Below are 21,568 nucleotides of genomic sequence, written 5' to 3' on the forward strand. Positions count from 1 at the left end.
CACAGCTCCTCAGAGGGAGAAAGGAGAGGTAGTGGTGCCCACTGAGCTGAAAGGCCTCTGGCCACCATGCCAGCACGATCTCTTCAGCACTTTGGGACCCCCGTCGCTCGCTGCGTCTCCCTTTCCCTCTCTGTCTCTCGCCTCTCCCCCAACCCGCGTTTATTTCTGTCAGCTTCCATATTCTTGTCTTCACAGCGTGTTTGCCCGTACTCACAAGACATTTCTAGTCCGTGCAGAGAGGCGCTGCCGCCGACTGTGGGGAACCCTGGTAAGATGGTAAACAGGCACACCAGCTTCTGCAGGCAGGCTCTCCAGTTGTACTCAGGGCCTGGGGACACGTCGGAGTCAGACCTTCCCCTTATCTTTATTCTCTACAGGGACGATCAGTAGGCCTGTTAAGGTCCTGGTGTGACACCGCCTGTCCCATACGATACACCAACACAGGCACCCGGCTCTTCCCCTGCGGACGTACGGCCTCCATATGCACACATCACTACAATGAGGGTCCTTCTGTGAAGGCCCCAGCTTTCCTGATATCAGGGATATTATCTGGAAAGATTGTTGCCAGTGGACAGCAACAAAAGGTCAAGGGAGCATTTGCTGATCATGACCGTGATGAACACAATACATACACAATACATGATAACAGCAGAGCAGCATTTGTGGATTGAGAGCTGCATTGTCATATACTGTAGCAACACAAATACTTATATTTATTAAATGTCAATAGTTGAATAAACATTTGAAGGAGTTTTTGTCAAGAGTGTTCCATATGTTACATGGTGAAGGGGAAAACATATATTCAATAGCATCTGAACATAAAAGTGTAGAATGTGAAGATCCCTTAAGAAAACTGAGTGAATGCATTAAATGCAATATGGGACATAATTATAATAATGTCTTTACTTGTACCACACCACTTGGTAAATGTGAAATATGAAATCTTTACTTGAAGTTGAATTTAAGAAAATGATTTATAGCAAATATTATTTCTTGCCAGCTTCAAATTTATGAACTAATTGGTATGCCAAACTAACATTGTTAGCAAAAAGTGCTAAGGTTTGAAAATGTATTCTAATTGTGTGAAAGTGTTGTTTGTTGCTGTTAAATGTAATAAAAATTATTTGAGAGTAAACACATTGAATGACAAATTTCCAAATCTTTTTGAGTAATCATGATGTAAGATGAAATACTAATAAATTTAGCAATTACGTTGTCATGCACAGATACAAGTTCTGTTTGATATCAATCATCTTCAGTTAAATTACAAACACAATCCTAACCACAATCCCAGGAATACAAGAAATGTTTACTCTTTAACATGAGCGGTCCCTCGCTGTTTAACTCTCTAACGGGGAAAGTAATTCTTGCTGTGATTCAGGGTCACATAGAAACTCTACAGCCTCAGCTTGGGGTTGTCATGACCTATCAAGGCTGCTGTTAATTAGGAGACCTGAGTTCAATCCTATAACGAATCACTGAGGTCAAGGCACGAAGAGGCAATGAGCATGATGAACATATGAACCATGTGGGGGTGAAAAGAAGGAAATACTGAGGACGGGTTGGAGAGAGGAAAGTGATAAAAGGAAAAAGCGGCTGATATAAGCAAGTAGGTTGGAAGAATCAAAGAAATTGATACAAATGCCGTGAGATGAAAATGCCACAGAATGAAAAATTGAACAAAAGCCAAGTATCATCATGTCTAATCTAAATCTTTTCCATCTTATCTTGCCCCCTCAATGGTATGTTCAACAAACCCAACATCCTGCTGTCTGTGCAGTTTCCTGATCGTCCTTTTTGATGGACGTGCTGGAGCCAGCAGGTCCATCTATCTGTCCTTTAATGAGATGAGCAGGAGGGAGGGCTCCAGGAATTGATAGCTGACATTCTTGTAGGTTCCCTCCTGCTCCTGCCCCTGTACACCAGTTAGGGGAGGTAAAGGCCGTATATAATGACCGACTCCAATGTACTGATTTACAGTGCTGACCCTCGGCACGCCCTTACAGCAGAGACAATGGTCTCCACACAAGGCAATTAAGGAACGTACAACAGATCCAAGAGACTGGCTGTCACCATCCCTCATTTGGCTTCATGTAGTAGCCATTTTTTGTAAGATGGCTGATGGATAAGAAATGATGCAGACATCAAGAATTTTAACTGAGACAGAGCATTTGTGTTCAATCATACGTAACCAGACTCAATTCTACTTTCCTAACACCAATTAGAGCAAACTAATTTAGTAAAAGAAAGAAGACAAGGCATTGTATCTGGAATACAATGGAAAAAAACTCAGAATTTACTGCAATTTAGCCCTAAATGGTCCACTCATGACCTCGCTAAATATCTTTTTTTCCCTTTGTTTATTTTGAGCCTTTTTTATAAAATGAAAATCTGAATGAAAACATTAAAAATCTGGGAGAAACAAGCTGAAACATCACATTAAGATTCTTTTGGAGCAATAAAGACTGGAGGAAATAGCAAATGGACTGTATTTATTTAGCACACATTCCCCCACTCACGCACACACTCACACACCGATGGGAGCATGCTACCATGCAATGTGCTGGCCTAACCACGGGGAGCAAGTGGGGTTCAATATCTTGCTTAAGGACACTGCAACATGTGTACAGGAGAAGCCACAGACTGGAGGGAAAACTGTATATGTAAGAAAGTGTACTCTCAGTGTACAGAGTAACTGCAGGTGGGCTAGCTCTCAGTGTAGGTGCATGAAACAGTAAATCAAATTATTAAGTATTAATCGAAGAAAAATGCTGAAAAGGTGAGACAGAAAGCTAAAAACACTGAAAGGAAATGCAGAAACATAAGGGTGTCAAAGTAAAAGGAACTTGTTCTTTAAGATCTCACTTTAGACAGAGGGACTCAGGTGACGACTTATGACCCTCCTCTGTAGGGCCCGAATGTGGACCTCCATAGCCTCCCCACAGCCAATGTTTTCTGGCAGGTCATAAAAGATAATTGCGTTGCCTGGGCTTTTTAAGAGTTAGCCAACAAGTGCTCCAGGGTGGTCAAGGGGACTTAATGTGTGTTTACCACGACACAGAGACAGTGAGACTCTACCTAGCCACCCAGTAGACAGCAGATAAGACATCAATCTACCCCACCTCTCCAATTTAGGGAAGAAGGGATGGAAGGAGAGGAGGGGCTGTTTGAGGAATGAGTGTTGCTTGCACCATACACCATGAAGTAGTTTTGGGCTGCACGCACCATTACAATCCACTGAACAAGTGTGTGTGTGTGTGTCTAATCGTGTATTTGTGTGTACTTGATTCTGTGTGTGTGGGCTACGGCAGGCCCAGATCCAGCAATCTACAGGGAGTCGTTGCCCTATAGCCCTAGCCCTGCTATAACTTCATTAGGTGTGTGTGGAGGTAATGGCACCATGGTCCAGGAGCTCGTAACATGGAGCCAGAGGCCTATCGGCTGCCCGCCAGCCCAGCCCACACAGATACTGCGCTGGTATGCCTTTGTATAAGCTCCGGTTATATGGGCAGAATTAGTCTTTGGTGAGGAGACACTGTAACTTAATATGATACTGTGCTTATAACCTGAAGTAACTGGAATCTCTTCAACAACATGGGAATTTGATAAATAGATTAATTCTCACTAGACGTATATAATTCTGTTGGGCAATGTGAATACAGACTAAGAGCATATGTAGACAGAAAAATTGATTCTAAACTCTGAGATAATCCATACCTTTCACACCACTGATGTAATAAAGCTGGTCTACACAGTCCAAATTCTGCTGACAGACAGATTGTGGTTACTGCTTTGTTGGAGTCAATGACAGAATGAGCAAAAATGTGCTGCTTCTTCAGAAATAATATATTAAACTCTTGGATAAAGCAACATAATCTTAAAATGTTGCACCCCAAGGTGTAACAATCGATTCCAAGTGGAAAGGATTAAAGTGCGTTATGTCATTGTCTGTAGTCTATTGTTTTATTGGTTGTCACTCACTCTCACGCCAGCTGAACACAAAGTCAGAAAGAAAGGAAGAGTTACTATACACCAGGGATGTCTTTATAAAAGTAGCATAGACAGATACACAGAAGATAATAGATTGCACATAGATATTAAGATGTTTAATTTTTCTCTGTTGTATTGTTCTCTCTCTTTTTAAATTCTTTCATTTTAAGTATTCACAAATCTCTCATATCTTCAGATTTGAAGAGTTTTGATAGATATTTAGATATTAGATATTTCTCAAAATGCAAAAGGTCTTGGGATCAACAAATGAGCCTACAATAAAATCGATTTAAAATGTTTTATACTTTGCTGCTAATAAAAGAGAACTTTCAGTGCAGATTGAGGAGTGACGAGGTTCATACACCACGAACTACTTGTCGTATCTGGTTTCTTCCATCGACTAAAAGGTCCAGCTTATTTGAATAATCGGCCTGGTCATGGACACAGACACGCACATGCGCACACACACTGATTGAGTTGCACATCCCATTTCCAAAGGGAGCCTCTGTTTATTTATTTGCTATATGTCTGAACTTGCCTGTCTTGATGTTGTTGTGTTGTAAGTGAGTTAGAAAGGGGCCCTTTATTAAATCACTGGGCTCTCCTGCTGGAGTGAGACTATCCCACAGATCTATGGTAATACACAGCCTGGGGTGGAGGACAATTCCATTAGTGGAGGGCAGGGGCTGGGGCTGATAGCGCTACAGATAGGGCCCCGTCCTTACTACAATACCTCTTGGCTGACTGGCCGTCAGCCTGCTTAGCCTGAAGTTTTATAGAGCTAATCAGCACTGTTTGCACAAGTCCGAATAAATCTTCCCACTCTACATGAGTGGTAGACATACAACAACAAAATATTGTCACTGTGATCCAAGTACCTGGCTCCTACTGTAAGATGATTTGTATCAAGGGGGAAATGCAACAGGAGAGCTGATTAGAAGGAAATACAACCTGGGTCTTGTTTTCATAGCTTTGGCCATCATTCCTATTGGGTATAGTAGTATTGTACTCAGCAAGGTAATATCTCTGTCAAATCATACAGGTTTTAATATACTGTACACTCCCAGGTTAATCTAATTTATTTGGAAGAGAAAACAAATGCAGTGAAATTATTACCAAAAATGTCCCTTGTAAACATCCATCACAGTTTACAGACTGACTTCCTGGTTCAACTTTGGCCTACAGGACTTACCGTAGTTGTGTGGGCAAGTGTTCATTTGCAATGGGGGATTACTGAGACTCTTTTGCCTCCAAATAAAATGTTTTAGACAATTTGGCTAAACTCTAGACTTGCTTTACAACTTTTATGATCATCTGATTGCTCATGTTTTCTACCCAGTTGGACGAAATCACCATGTTCCTACACTTCTGCAATCACTTATGTGAGTCCAATAACCAACAGAAATGATGCCCAAAAATATAAAAATAAGACCCAAGTGTAAATAAACCTGATTTTTTCTTTACTCATTAATATAAATGCAGCGTAAAACAGGTAGTACAATATCTACTGTAGCCTATATGCTGTTGGAGCCACTCTGTGCACACAGTAAAACATAGTTTAAATTTTTGAGCTAACCTTGACAAAGTAAAGCCAAATGAGTGAGCAAGAATAAGCCAGGCTTTGGTAAAGCCTGTGATGAAAGCCCACCACTCTTGTTTTTATTGTCCACTCTCCACCAGGCGGAGTGTTGTGGGAACTCTAGAGAGTTGTGGCTGCTGTTTGATCACACCATGGGAGTCTGACCTGTCACTAAGTGGTGGCAAACATGGCCCACACACAGAGCAGTGGTCGGCTATGCATGTATATGTGCGTATGTGTTTCCCACACACAGCGCCACATACCTCACCAGAGGAGGCAGGTCACAACGTGTTAGAGTGTTGAGGATCCATAATAGCCATTTAGCCTTCAACAGCTAATATCAGCATTGTTGATTTACAAGGAATCGGGTTGTTTGGTCGTTGGACTCAGGAGCTGCTTTTATCAAACCTGTTTGACATTAGCCGGTATGAACATGCAACTGAAAAGATACATACACACACATATACAAAAGAAATAATAATAAAGTGAAAAAAAGATATTAAATAAACTGGTATTTTGCATAAGCTGTTTCCAGTACTGGAAGCATGTACCATACAACCCACCATGTAAACTAGCATGGCACTGGCTCTGGTTACCAGCTGTTTGCAGCCAGGAGGAGTGACAAGGGACCGGAGGGAGCCATCGAAACTCCAGGGACTAAGACAGAAGCATGGTGACAAGTGACGACAACGCCCTCCTTCATGCATGTGTCCCCACACTGCAGCACCCTCAGCAACAAGACAAGACAGAGATCATGCACCATGCTAGGCTAATAGCCACGATATGCTCTGCTGAAGTCAACTCTGATAGAGGCTTAGCTCTGTGATCACCGCTGATAGGGGAACAATGTGACTCGCAGATGTCGGTTTACATATAAGCAAAAAAGCAACTTCACTTGTCTCATGAATAGTTTCTGTATCCAGCCATGAAAACTTGAGCAGAAAACTTAGAAAACATCCAGAGTCTCTAATTAATGATTAGAAATTGGTGATCTGCAGGATTTGAACTTAGATTCACCTTCACAACAGAGTGTTGGGAAGTATCACACTGGTGCTAATGGAGACTGTTTGTGTTTGGTGTTTGTTAGATGTATTTGTTGCAGAGGCATGGCGCAAACAACATATGCATGAAGGTTTGACTAGACACACATACAAAAATTTAATTTTGTCTTTTAAAGCTTCGACTCTTTACACACAGACATACACACACACACACACTCTACTTGCCCCTGTGACCAACTGGAGACCAGAGAGACATTGACATGACCCAGATAATAGGCCCAAAGTCTTGCCTCCACAATTTGATCAATTTGCAGTTTCCTCACAATCGCAGCCACTGTGCTGTCCCCCGCAGCTACTGTGTAGCCCCCCACGCCTGGCCATGCAGACGCATCACTGCTCGCCACAGCAAGATGCTTGCCTTTCTCCCCTTTTCCCCCCAAATCACCGCTAAGCCTGCCTGATGCCTGCTGCTGGGACACAAACGTGCTCTTGCTCCTGTCATCTCTAAGCAAGCACAGACAGGAGGGAAAAAGGCTGACAGTTTGTCTTGTACCATATGCCACGTGGCAGCAAAGCCTAACTGATATGGCTGGAGTTTGGGCCACAGCCAAAGGCTCTTTTTTTTTTATCTATTCTATTTTCTTCTTCCTTGCATGTGCCTGTGTCTTGGGCGGAAATGTGAAACAAAATCACTGTCTGGCCTTCACCAGGCTGGATTTACTGTCTTGGCCCAGCCAGTGCAGGGAGCTGCTTTGATCGTTATTTGTGCAATATTTCAGACAGTACTCACAATAGGTCTGTGGAAGCCACTGATAGCTGAAATAGCCTCTACAGAGCTCATGTGGGATTTGCTGTGCTGAAGAGACTCCAAGAAAACAACACTTAAAATGTTAGGAAGTAACTATCCCCGCCTTCTCTGTGCCTCAAGACATGTTAGTCTTCAGTAAAGCCCCTCAATCATGAATTCACCTGTGGGGTCTTTCCATACACAGCACAAAGATTGGAATTTGAGCAAGGTTGTCGATAGTTTAGCATTTGCTTGTGTGGTAGACTGAGCAAAGGCAAATTTGTTGCTGGTGATGTTTTTAACCCTTGAAGAGCTGCATCACTTTGATCATTTTCCTCAGAGTAGAAAGAGAGGTCAAAGACCCTCAGGCCACAAACAGATTTCTAAGAAACTAAGGGTTTTTTTCAGCTGTCAGAGGTGTGAGGAGAAATGTTGTGTATATACCATATCTGTGTATGCGGCTTTGCCTCCTGAAGTTATTGGGATTTTCCAAACTTGATATGATATACCTAATGTGCAAATATGTGCATTGCGCATAGTAAAAAGGGACAGAAATATGTTTTCTCACTGTGACAGAGACACGCCTGCAAACAGGTGAGATGATGAATGACGAACCTGATGATCTGGGTTCTGATTCCATCTGATACAAAGATTTTTACTGTGAGAGAGGTTAAACATTTTTTTAATTCATAAATTATACAAAAAAACCTTTTCTTAGACCTTAACCAATGTGCTTAAGCATGCTGTAACTGATTTAGTACTATAAATGGTTGTAATAATGTGATTTGTGATAGAAACACTGAGCTTCATAGGTTTGTTCTTATTTTTTATTTATTACTACAATGGTGTAAAATAATATACAAAAGTCTACACTTCTACAAGAAAGATCACACTTGACCTTGTAATATGTAAAAACATGTAAAAAAAATCTTAACTCATCGTCTAGTTTTTTCCAGGAGCTTTCAACCACATCTCATAGATCATCATCATTTTTAACAATTTTGTTTTGATCTATTGTGTAAAAGAAAACTTGAGTTTCTGTAATAGATGGAAAATGTCACATTCTTATCCGTCACATATTTAACATGTCAAAGCTCCAAACTCCAGGGCTTCCATAGAGAAACCTGCTTAGCATGTTGTTGCTGTCACTCAACACCTCACTGATGTGTCATCCTTCGCAGCAGCTAAACCTGGAACTGGGACAAAATGGTCACCATTTTCGCTCCAATGGTTACCTTCCCACCTTTGCCGGGGCAAGCGCAAGACGGGAGACGGAGGCCAGGAGTTGATGAAAGAAATGACAGGTGAGTGACAGACGCCTTAAGGAACAAGATGTGCGAGGGGTAGGGGGATGGTAGAAGCGTGCTGGCCATAGCGCCACAGGTAGACAGATGCCAGGGTGGGAGATTGACGCACCTTGATGGCACTGGCAGGCAGATGTGACACAGGTGAGGAGCAGAGTTGGGTGACCTTCAAGGCTCCTCACAGCTGTTTCTTTGCCCCTGTCAGACAGATGCACAGAGAGGCAGCCTTACACTGGAGACACGTGTGTTCATTTGCACAAACACGCTCACACAGTTCTGTATGGCCAAGACAAGACAGGGGAGTGAAAGAACATGTCTAGTTAACACAATATTTTATAAAAAAATATATATATCTCCACATGCCTAGACACAAGTATAGTTGCCGTCTTTTTGATTGCAAGGATGCATCACTCTGAGTGACCTTTTAGCATACGCATTAAACACTAACTTATTGGCTATTGACCAGCTTCTTCCACTTCTTTTCTTCTTTTACCCCCTATTTGCTTCCACCCTTGCTGCCACAGCTCCATGACAGGTGCCTGATGTAACTGTTGACCGTGTCACCATCTCCTCCCCTCCTAAATCTATCTTCTCCTCCCTCTACACCCATTCTAATCAAATTCTGAGTTCATTTGAATTAACTAATGTGGAGCCAGCACAACCATCTGCTGGTGACTATTATGTTGTGTGAATAACATATTTGGAAATATGTTATTTAAACAACATAATTGTCGTTATAATCATGTTTTGTTTTTGTTGACCAGAGAAAAGAATGGGAGACATATGAAAAAAGTTAAAATTCCTCTTGCAGTAGAATATGTTCATTTCTCGTATCTTTATACTATGGGTATCAATTTGCAGCATCCTTGTATAAAGCCAGTTAAAGCAATGTGTTACTGAAAAACATTATGGAGTAGTAGGCTACAATTGATGTAATTGTAAGTTTGTGACAGAGAAATACAGCTATAGTCATTAGCATTACTGGAAAAAGAGACAGAGTGAGAGATGTGATGACAGAAAGGTAGGTGAAAAGCCAGGAGGCCTCAACAAGTATGAACAATATAATCCCAAAGAAAACACATGCACAGTGTCATGCTATTGAAAAAAATGTGTGTTTCAACTTCTGAACTTGAAAGAAAATATTAACCATTTATTAATCATAATCTTGTTCTAAAAGCATTAATTGAGTGATTGAAATTGTGTAACTTACTGTCAACCAGCCACGTGAGCAAATTATCTGCAAAAAAATCATATCAGTGACCATTTAGCATTATCCTATGAAGTCTACTTATTTAAAGAAAAATAGACAATGCAATGAATCAACAATAGAAAGCATCTCAAAAAACATCTAAAAACAATAATGCTTTTCTCTATGCAGATGAAATATAAATTAATCAGAAGTGTGATATTTTATTCAGGGGGCCTCAGTAGCAAGCGGGGCACCCATCTGTCTCTCATCTCTCTAGTCAGCCATGTCATGTGGGACTGAAGTGAAAGAGAAAGAGAGCCTCTCTGATTGCCTGCCACCCAGCTCTTTGCTGCTGCTCAGTGTCACTGCCACTCACCCGCCGTTGTGATGTGTTCGTTCCTCTCCACCTCCATTAACGTCACTCTTGGTCGACACGCTTGCAAATGGAAAGGCGTACAGGCCTCCAAAAGAGGGAAAGGGGAAACGCTTCATATATGTTTTAGGTGTACATGGACACTTGAAAGGCAGAACAAGAGTGATATTTTTTTTTTATTTCCTTAAGTAGGCCTGCATTAACGAAAATGCTGCTGAATTTCAGCTTTGAAATGTTATTCCTGTACCCTGAGGAACTTGTCTACAACCAGAACCCTCCAGTTGTTATCCTAGCTTGCTAGCTAAGGCCCCACTGTCAGTGAATGGAGATGTTTCAAGCAGACTGAGTGACGAGGTGCATAAGAGGTCAGCATTCTAAAGGGGCGACCAATTGGATCATGACCCATGAGGGACAGATATGGGCAAGGGATTTAGCCTCAAAGGTCGCACCGGGGTCAAGGAGTGTCTTGCATTCCAGTCTCCTAATCCTCTCCCTGCAGTCTGGAACGCCGGCCTTCACTGCTCCACACATGCATGCCCACACACACATAAATATGTATACCTCTCACATACTCTGAGTCTCTGTGCCCCGCACGCCAACAAGCACAGGTTGTGGTGATAGACTGGATAAAGAGACTTAAAATAAATGCACGCCTTGCCCAGTCTTTTCTCCTCTATGCTTTACGTAGAGAAAGCGTGGGCTTTGGGTGCCCTCTCCTCTCAAATCCCTGACCTTCCACTTATCCACCCACCTCCTACCGGGCCATCGAGTTTCCCCCATGCTGAGACACTGGAGTGCTGGGGATGTGGGTAATTTGTCAGGGCAACCCGACCCCCACTTTTCATGTCTTTGTGTGTGTCAGCATGCAAGCATGTGTATGCACCGGGGCTTTCTCCAGGAATCTCTCAGACTATGTCGCCAGTCTAGGCAGTCCCAGACAAGTCAGTGTCAGTGGCTGCGAAAGCACTGCTCATGCTAGTAGCTGTGCATTGGAAGCTGGGGCATCCTGGTCACGGCAATCTGAGCCATCCATCAGCCCGATGTGACGTGCATGCCACCCAACACCAAGCAGCATTTGTGCCCCCTCCCCTAAACACTTCATGCGCAGACACAGTGTACAATAGATACTATACACGCCTGATGATTTTGGAAGCTGAACCTGTTGACATTTACACTGCGAAATCCCACCACATACAAAACGCAGTGACAAAATTGCTCCATCTGTGGCTTGGGCAGCATGTAACACAGCAGTTTGTGTGCAGCAACTCACACCAGGCATCACTCTCCTACTGTTTGTGTTGGAGTGGCCCTCCTGCTGGGCCTTCAATTGTGCCCCCCCTCCACCCCCCCCTTACTTCCTATTCCACTACACTATACCAAACAGAGCCAAATAAAACACAGGCTAACATAATGTAGCAGCATGTCAGTGGTGGGCCCTGGAGCAAGGCTGAAACATGAACCGCTGTGTACCAGCCATTAGGACAAGAGTAAAGGCAGCTACGATTTCTTCATAGCCACCCAGCCCTTATGTTGTCCAGCCCAGTGCTGGGCCTGTGTGTGTGCCAGCAGCAGATTGAGTGATGTATCCTGTGTGGCTGTGGTGTGCTCAGTGGGCCAGAGAGAAGTCCCAGCAGGGGACTACTTCTCCCTTGGCCCCAGGGCCACTGCACTTCATCAATCTCTCCACTGGGAAAGACCTGCCACTGGATCCCAAGTTTAAAACAGGGGCAGGAAAAAAAAGAAAAGTAGGCAAACTGAAGTATGCAGAATCCAAGAAATATGGTGGAGTAGTTCAGGACATTTAGCCAAAAGCTTAAGAGGAATTCAATTTAGTATTTTGTGGATTTCATTCATGCAGATTTATTAATTTAGCCTTCTGAGCAACATTCATCCAGTTGCCATCTTAAAAGCATTTATTCACTGGTTACCTGACAGGATTCCTTTTACTATGTTCTTTTAGCTTTTTTTTTTTTTTTTTTTTTACATTTTTTATCCTTGTAATGTTTTTTGTTAGATTTTTTTTTTATTTCTTTTGAGAACTTTTTACTAATGGTTTACAAACTTTCATATTTTTTGTCTCACTTCAAGCAGGTTTGCACTGAAATGCCATGACATGACAAATTAGTAAACAATTTGCTAAACACAAATTTTCCTTGAGGCGAAAGACAACAATAACCTCCTCAAAAGTGACAGTTAAAAGACGCTCAAATGGACATATTCTGATTTTGGGCTTGTCTTCATAGTTAAAAATCCTGGAAAAAATGTGAAGCTTACTACGTGTGTAATCTTTAATCTATTTAAAATCACACTGGTGTCCACACATAGCCCTCTAAGATTTAAACAAAAGAACATGAAGGAGATCATTCTTTTGGACGTTAAAATTTTTTCATAGACTGATGTGGTGTTAATTCTCATAGAAGGGCCGTGCTATGGTAAAGGGTGTGGTGGCAGAGCATTCTGGCACTGGATCTCATGATTGGCTGGAATGACACTGATGAGGTGAGAGCTGATAGCTGCTGTGTTTAGGCCTAACTCTTCTCACGGTAAGATATACTTATACTTGCGGCACTGACAAAATCCCAGTCATGATTCTAGTGGTTGTGTCCCACATGATACTAACACAATAAATTAAAAAAGAATTAGGAGGCATTTAAAATGTGATCTGGTTTACTTGTCATCGCTTGTGTTGCTATAGTGGGTGAATCCTCTCTGTCTCAGTGTTGGGACCTTGCTGTGTTTGCCTTAGAGACAGAATTAAAAGGAACCATGAACACACACACACACACATTTAAATACACATGCTCTGGCACAGTTCCTGACCTCAGATGAGGGCCGGGTGTGCAGATTCAGTGAAGGTGAGAAATAGCTAGCCTCCTCTTGTGTTGATGATGACTCCAAAACTTGAGAAACATGTAGGGAATTTCTCATGCCTCAGCGGGAAGTAGGGATCCCCTCTCACTCTTGCTGTCTCTGTCACTGAGCCCTCTGCATTCTACACTATAGTTAGATTTATTTAAGTCATGTTATGCCAATAAAAATCCTTTAGATCTGAATCTGATTTAAAGATCGTGGCCTATAAACATTTGCCTATAATTGTCAAGTAAGAGAAGATAAACTAAGCTGCATTTCTAAATTTAAACAAAAATACCAAGTTTATTGCCTCCAGCTGAAAATTATATGACATTGAACAGAAGTATAATATACTGGAGATTTTCTCAGTCATCTATTCCAGCTAAGCAGCTTTTAGGAGTTGAATCATTACTTTGTCAAGTCAAGAGAAAGCCATGGAAGGAAAGCAAGAAAGAATGGACGAGCCAAACGGAACAAGAGCCAGAGCGGGTGAGGAGAGTTGGTTTACAGTGCAATCAGCATTAAGGAAATTGGTTTGCACTAGCGCTGCGAGTGGAGAGAGGTGATTGATGCTAAGCTAGGCTAGCAGGAAGGAAGTGAAGAAATTAGCGGTAGGCCAGGGCACTGAGAGCTGTCAACTACTTCCTGGTCAATCTGGGGTGTGAAGTATGCCTCAACTGCCAGCCCTCGTGTACCACTTGTGCTGGTACAGATTTGTACACACAAACACATACACATTTGAAGACATACACACATATTGTGAAGGCATTTTGCATTAAGCACGAGCTGTGCGTTTACAAATGAATACTTCTATTTTCATGTCTGGTCATTTACACTTACCATTATCTAACAGCACAATATATCAACATCATCCAAACATAAACGTAAAGATAAACCGCCCACAAATTATGCTCCAGGAGAAATTCCACAATGGAAATACAAATACACAAACACAGCCCCATAAGCACAAAACACAATACATAAATCCAAACAAAACAAAATCTACATATGCATCCATTAGTGCCAAACACTGTAAATTTGATCCAGTTGTGAAACCAATAGTTTACAGTCCATATAAAATAGAGCACGAGGAATTTATCCATTATTTTTCTTGTCCTATCTCATGCTTTAGAAATAGATTTAGAATGTGCAAAAGCATTATCAAAAAGGTATTCAACTAAAGCTCCATTCTCAATTCTCAATTCCTGGATCATGAACAATATTTGTCATAAATCATGGTAAAAATGACAGTATATAATTAAATGAATTACGCCTCATTCAGCTCACAATATTCACAGATTCTTTCATCTCAATCACACCTCTGTATCGTTCAGTTTCAATGTGTACTTTTAGGCAAACTATACTTTCTTTCTTAAATAAACAATAAATTCTCCATTTGGCTTTTGCCAGATTTTTACAGAATTGCACGACCACGGAACATGAGTACAGCCTGACTCTTCCAAACTGAAACTTGAGTAGTACATCTTGATTTAGGAGTCTTAATGTGACAACTGTGTGCACAAGCATGCTGGGAAGCGCACACACTTTGACATACAAACGCAGAAGTAAATTCATGCCTACGCAGTCCTATAAAACAGGAATGTTTCACTATTTTTTAAACAGTTTTCAATCACAAAGAGACCATATGACCCCTTTCTTGATCTCAGCTAACTTGCCTCTGCACACAAGCCTTCAACAGCACATCACACAGTTCAGTCCTTGGGGCACCGTGTCAAAACTTGGCTCTATGCATGCCAACAGTGCAGCCACGTCAAGCCCCTGACAATAGCAGTAGTAGCGTACATGCAGTGTAATTAAGCAAGGCAACAGAGGACAGGCACAGAGGAGGAGAAGACACAAAGATGCCCTTGATACTTGGGTGTCGGCGCTGACAGCATTTCCTCTGACAGCTTCATCTCGTTGGCCACCACGGAAACCCTTACGTCTCCTGACATGTGCTTTACTCATCCCTGCCTCGCAACTCTGTTCCCTCAACATGACGGGAAAGAAGGGACTGTAGGAGGGAGAGTTGGAGATGGATGTGGGGATATGATGATGGCCAGTGCTTGTTGGTATCAGCGGTCAAAAATAAAAGAAATCGAGTGTAACCATGGACACGAGTGTCATTGGCCTACAGTGTGGATGAGAAAGGATTTGTGAGTGGTATGAATTTTTAAGGATAATAAACTTGCTACCTGAATCATCTAACAGCCATATAACATTTTTTTTGTAGGTCTGTTTTTGTTTAAGTTAGTGCAATTGTATGCTTCAGTTTCCCATAAAATGAAGCCACTACAAGAGAACACAGGACATGGTGAACCCACAAGAACACAATGAAGAGCTGAGAAAACAAACAGGAAATCAGGAGGAAAGTACATCAATTAAATGGATTCAAAGGAAAAGAATAACCCAAGGTCCTACCAAGTAGCCACTCTAGATTGATCTTTTAAGAGAACTATTGTTTGAGGGCTATAATTTACAGACTTCTTCCAGAAAAGCAATGCAACATTTTCCTAAAAGTTTTTCCTTTCAAGGTAAAGAGTGAGTACTCGATAAGTCATTTAGCCAATGCCATTCAAGGTGGTTTAAAGTGGTCAGTGTCTCAGATGTGACAAAAATGCACAACAGTACCAAACACTTTGGAAAAATAATCAGTAGTTGGAAATATAACCTAAAGAAAAGAGCTGGTTTGGATGATATAGAAAACCGAATTGTCTAATGTTTGGGTGAGCTCACCCAAATTACAAAAAAACAATTTTCTCATCAAGTGGTATCTAGCAATGCACATAGTATTTTCTAATTGTGGTGGTCACAACATTGCTACTATAGCTCTAAAAAAAATCCATAGCAACTTCTCTTTCCAGAATAGGTGTCCAGTACTCTGGATAAGAATGTGTTGTTTACAGTTTTCATAGGGACTATTTCTTCAGTAGAAATTACTTTAAAAGAGAAGTTGACAGTGAGTGCGGTAAATGTGGCACTGATTCTGGAAAGACAAGACGAAAATGTTTTGCTCCTTGCTTTAAAGAAAGATTGGAGCCTGAGACAGAGCAAGACCAGAGACCAAAAAGAGAGATGGCCATTTTACAGAAGCCCATCTTTTACAAAGCACTCCATTCCTCTCAGGCAGGATTGAGTTAACGTCCCTTCCCTCCCTCTCACCCTCTCATCCCTCCCCTGCCCCTCCCGTTTCGCAGTGACTTGCTGTCTTGATTTATCTGATGGAAGGAATTCTGCACAGGGCTCTGGCTCTGGTGGTATCCCTATACTGTAACCTTTTCCCCCAGCCAGATGTTCCTCTCTCAAAACACGGTAATGTTCATCCCCAAATCCCCGTACAAACATATCAAGTGGTCGCTACATGTTTACGTGGGCCGTGGCCGACAGAAGTGACAGGGACAGTGACACAAGCATTGGGGGTTGGAGGGCAGACAAGGAGGCCAAGGAAGAGAGAAGTAGACAGACAGACAGACAGACAGACGGAGATGTCAGACATATGCTCACGCCAGCTGACAGCACTATGACCCAGAGGAGTAAGGGGAGATAGGGGGCAGAGAGGGGTTGATAACTCCCACAAATGTTGTAATGGGTGATACTTCGAGTTCAGCAGTTTGCCTGGATCTGAGCGCCTGAACTGATTTATTGTATCCTAACTTTTTACACTGAATTTTCCTTTTACATGCTTTTTTGATTCAGTGCTGAACGATCCAACAAGAGGTGAGGATGGCTTTTAGTGGGGCCACAGTAAAACCAGTTTTTGTAGGGCACAAGGGCTTGACGTGCAATATAGTTATGATCATAAACATGTAAATTAGGAGTTTTAAATATATGTCATTCCTGAACTTAAAACAAAGTCCTAAAAGGTCTTTTTTTTTTGGCTGGACCACAGGGAGCAACCTTATAAATGTGAACGTCCGTGACTGAGTGAGTCACTGACTGAGGGATTATGAAGGAAGGCCGCCGAAAGCCAACCAATGGTTTAACTTCATCACTTGCCTCGGCCACGTGTCACCACTTCCTGTCTCCTTTGTTTCAAATTAAAAGCCCTCCGGCGATTCATACACGGTTCAGCCGTATATGTTTAGGTCTTGTTATATTAGAAATTAACACAAATCAAATTGTGACTTACGAAACGAGAAATTCATTGCTCTCTCTCTTTCTCTCATCTAGCAGACAGTAATGGATGAAATATAGCTAAAATATTGCTTCAAGTCTCTCAAATTTAGCCGTTGGGTTAAAAAAAATGGAGACCAAATTTTTTGGCCCGTGCAAAATTCTACTTTAGTATCAACAGATTTCACACAGTATTTGTGGGTGATTACGCCTGTACATCTGCATATACATGTTCCCCTTATACGAGAAGAAACATATTTCACCAGCAAGAGAGGGGATAAGTACGAAAGAGAGATCGAGAGAGAGGATGATGACAATGCTGATGATGATGATGAGGGGTAAGCTGTGTCAAGGCCCTGACAGCTTTGACCGCCTCAGCCAATATTTGTCACTTTCATCGTGCATGAATTCATGATTTGATGTGCCTTAATTGATTCAGCTCGGCCTGGCACTGTCTGTCTGTCTGCCCCTCATCCCTTCCCCCCACTATCTTTCTATTTCTCTATCTCTATAATATCAGCGGGAATATGGAGACTAGGCAGACTAAAATGAATGGATTGGAGGAAGAGCAGCCAGTGATGCTGCCCTCCCAGTGACCTCTTTCATGACACAATGAGCCCCAAATGGCAGACATGACGGAGGATCAAGTGCTTCAAAGTGAGCCAGGCAGAGATAAAACCCAACAGGCCCCTTGGATGATGAACGAGTTTTGTAGCAGGAAAAAGCCATCATGTAGCTACCATGACACCTGGGCTTTGGTGCACAGGCCCAACACATGTCACATCATGTAGCTAAAGGAAGAAAAAAAAGAAAAAAAGAAATGAGTCGTCCATGAGCTTAGTTGGATGACGCACTGGTGTATACTGCATTGTTTCTGCCAATGTTAAGTGTGTCCTAATTGTACAAAATTGTCAGGACTGAGATTTGTACAGGATTTGTGTACAATGCCGGTATTTATAATTATAAATCTTAGAGGGGCTTTCCATTGTTTTTTTCTCATTCAGTTATCATTTTTTGTAATAATCAGTTTTTCAGATGTTTAATGCCCAGATTGGATTTAGAACATCATTATATGCTCTATGTGCCCTGTTACCATGGTGTTCAGACCAAGGTTACCCATTCTATGTTTCTCACTATGTGTGTCTTTTTTCAGGCCTGCATTGTTGCTGGGGCACATTTACCTTGGTTGTTCTCAAATAACCCATGTTCACTACAGAGAAAAACCCAAAATTGATTTCCACCTCCTTTATTGTAGATGGCAAAGTATGCAAGGTTTGAGTGGTTCCCACCAGAAGTGACGCCCTCCTCCTCTTTTTAGCCTTGAAGCAAATGAATGGTTGTCGAGTGAGAGGGACCAACAATACGTGTGTCGTAAACACCTCGCCCTGTCTGTATGTACTGTGTGTGTGTGTGTCAGAGGGGGTCATGGTGGTCATAGACTTTTTCAGTGACAAACAAGAAAAAATCTTGGAAAACCTCATTATGTTGAAGTACGGTAAAAAATGCCTTTGAACACCGGTGAGGATTACTTTGGGGCACAAGTTACTTCAGTGAACATAGTGTAAAAACGGTTTATACAGCTCAACACCCACCTTTTGTGCATGTGTTGAAAGCTGGTAAATTTCCCATAAGACCCTTTTGAACTGAGTGAAAAAGGGTTCAACTTGGCTAGATGAGAGCTCCACTATAGATGTAGAAACATCCCTAATAAATGTGAAGATGCTTGCATGCTTTTTACAGAAAGCATAATTCTACTTTATCTGCCGTTTCATGTTGGGTCCATTCAAGTAATGTGAGATACCTTTAATCTCAAGCCAGGGTTCCCCGTTTTATGATGAGTTATGGGTAACACTCAAGTAGAGAAACAGAAGGAGCAGCACTTTCTTTACAATAAAGCAAAGAAGGCCTGCGCTGAACCTGTCAGCTTGAAATTTAAATGCATACTTGATTGCTTTTAAAGTGGGTGCCACTGATATCCTGCCATGATGTTAAGGCTTCTTTGACGGGTGGTAAAAGCCTGAGAAAAAACTTCTTACAGGGAAACATCAGGAAGGTGTAGTTGCAAAAAAACAAGTTGTCATTTTATTAAAAAGAGCATCCTGTGTTCCAGCCCCGCTCCACTCCAACCCCCGCGCATTATGTTGCTGTGCTGATGTCACATTGATTATGCTGATCGTAAACTGCCTTTGTTTGTCGCTCGCTCCCTCCCGTCAGTCATCCATCTGTAAGGATGAGCAGAAGTCACACTAAAAGCCATCTTTTCCATGTTTTCTGCATTTTCAGGTCGCGCTGCAGATAAAGGCAGTCCCACTGGAGAGCTAGGCGACTCCTCTTTTCCTTCGCACTCCAGTATATTAATTGCTTTTTAATGTTTCCCTTCTCTCCTGAAAGTTGTTGCATACTAACAAATCAACAACAATAAGGTTCTTTTTGCTGTTGCGGGCCACAGCCAAGACTAAAAGGGTACAGTCACTGAATAATCCATGCAGGATGCACTGGAATGAAGGCTTCAAGCTGGTAACAGAGGAGTTGTAACAGGAGGCCATTTGGCTTTCTTTCTGCTTTGTCCCAAGTGTCCTCCGCTCCCAGCTGTGCGCATGTCGCAGAATGGGACTTTGGTGAGAGCGAGGATGGGAAGACGTAATACTGATCCAACTAATCCAGCTAACCCAATGAAGCATTTTGACATGCCCTCTCCCTCTTGAGCCACAACTTCAGGCAAAATTTGAGTTTTTAGCATTCATTATTAATCTACGCAGTTATAATAGAATAGGCTCCCTGTTCTGCATTGGCTTTTAGATCAAGTGTCGTAATTATGCCTGAATCTCAGGAAAATAGATTGTACCATATCCTGAGAAACATTATAGTTTAATGAATAAGAAGAAAAAATTGTCTAGTGTTTTGTCACAAACAGTCACTTTACTCTATAACATCAGCAGCACAAATTAAACATTTCAGTTTTTTGAATAAGAACAGCAGCCATAAACACAATTTGATAGTATGGGATTGGTTTTTAGTTTTTAATTTTGAATGAATACACACCAGCTCCCTCTTATATTTGGGAATCTCCTGGTAAAATATGTCTGCCTGAAGACGGTAGTATTGAGATTAAAAAAAGTTTAGAAACAAATTACGTGATAAATTAATTTGCTGCAGGCTTAAGCAGCTCTTTGATATTTCTGCTCGGTAGCCTGCAGCAGAAACAAGAGCTCTCACTGCTTAAGCTGCTAACCTACAACTTGCCACTGCCTGTAACATGATTCTTAACATACAAGTGAAGCAAAGACGGAGGTAATCAGACATGCTTACAACTTTGTTATATGAAAGAGGTCATAACCTAACTACATGATTAGCAGGCTTACTGTAACTAATGACATTACACATTCAGCTATATCTGTGATTTGTTTAGGATATTAAGAGCCTACTTTACTGCTTCTACTTCATTTGCCTTTTATGCCCGACTTTCATCTTTTGTGGAAGAATGCATGTAACATTTAACAATAACTGTGTATTTATAATTATCTTTGGGTGTAGAAAAGAAAAGTACAGTTTATTTGCAAAGTACATGTTTGCATATGCTCACCCAATCAGTAATACTGCATTGAGTGAGGAACATGCAGGGTGCAAGGGGGGTCATCAGCGAGTGTTTGGAGCTTGAGTTACAGGGCCAGCATCTGCCATCCGGCCATCAGGCCCTCATATCCATCACTGGCCGATGGCGTGGTGCAGCCCGGCGTTTGTAAAAACACCCAGAGGAAATGGAGTCTCTGGGCCAGACAAGAATAAAATTAGCTTGATGACTAAGTTCCTCCTCAGGTCCCAGCGGGAATAGAACTCTGCCATTTGTTTTCATTACTTCCCTTGGCTGCAGAAGGGAGGACGACGTGTGTGTGACTCTGTTTGCATGCATATATGTTTGGGGTAGAGAGTGCGTGTGTGTTTGTGTGTCTGCGTCTGCTTCCATCCCTGCAACAAAAAAAAAAAAAAGAAAAAAAAAAGCAATGCACAAAAATGGGCATTTTGTCATTTCCAGTACTGTATGGGTTTAATCAAACATATTCACTCGTAAACACACCACTTTGATTCCAAACCTCCTTCCATGTATAATGTCTGTGCTCGGTCCGTAGAGGTGACATTACTGTTTGGAATTGTTCCACCACCCTTCATGGCATACAATATTGGCTTTGGGCACTTTATTGCATTTGCCTCAGAATATCTAATAAACACGCAAAGGTTATAAAAATTGATTTGCTCGCAAATGTGTTTTCATTCATTACCAGTCCTATGACCTAAGCCAAGTTTTTGCTGAACTAAATGTGCAACCAGCTTATTTTTGGTCAAAACATAATATATTTTGTCACTTCAGGCCAAAGAGGAAGTTA

At 41.8% G+C, this 21,568-nt stretch overlaps 1 long non-coding RNA gene across 4 annotated transcripts in view; it reads right to left on the bottom strand.

Moving 5' to 3' along the window:
* Positions 1–8,177: 8,177 nt before the first annotated feature.
* Positions 8,178–21,568, bottom strand: part of LOC137171209 (uncharacterized) — a 101,462-nt gene continuing 88,071 nt past the window's right edge. For 2 of the 4 annotated variants that reach the window (XR_010924725.1, XR_010924728.1), the window contains 3 exons: positions 10,227–10,311; positions 9,872–9,898; positions 8,178–8,859 (listed from right to left, as the gene is read on the bottom strand). This is a non-coding gene — a long non-coding RNA (uncharacterized lncRNA). The remainder of the gene's footprint in view (positions 8,860–9,871; positions 9,899–10,226; positions 10,312–21,568) is intronic. The other 2 variants (XR_010924727.1, XR_010924726.1) reach the window with 2 other exon arrangements.

This window comes from Thunnus thynnus, chromosome 19 (assembly GCF_963924715.1).
Source record: "Thunnus thynnus chromosome 19, fThuThy2.1, whole genome shotgun sequence".
In the NCBI taxonomy this organism is placed as follows: Eukaryota; Metazoa; Chordata; class Actinopteri; order Scombriformes; family Scombridae; genus Thunnus; species Thunnus thynnus.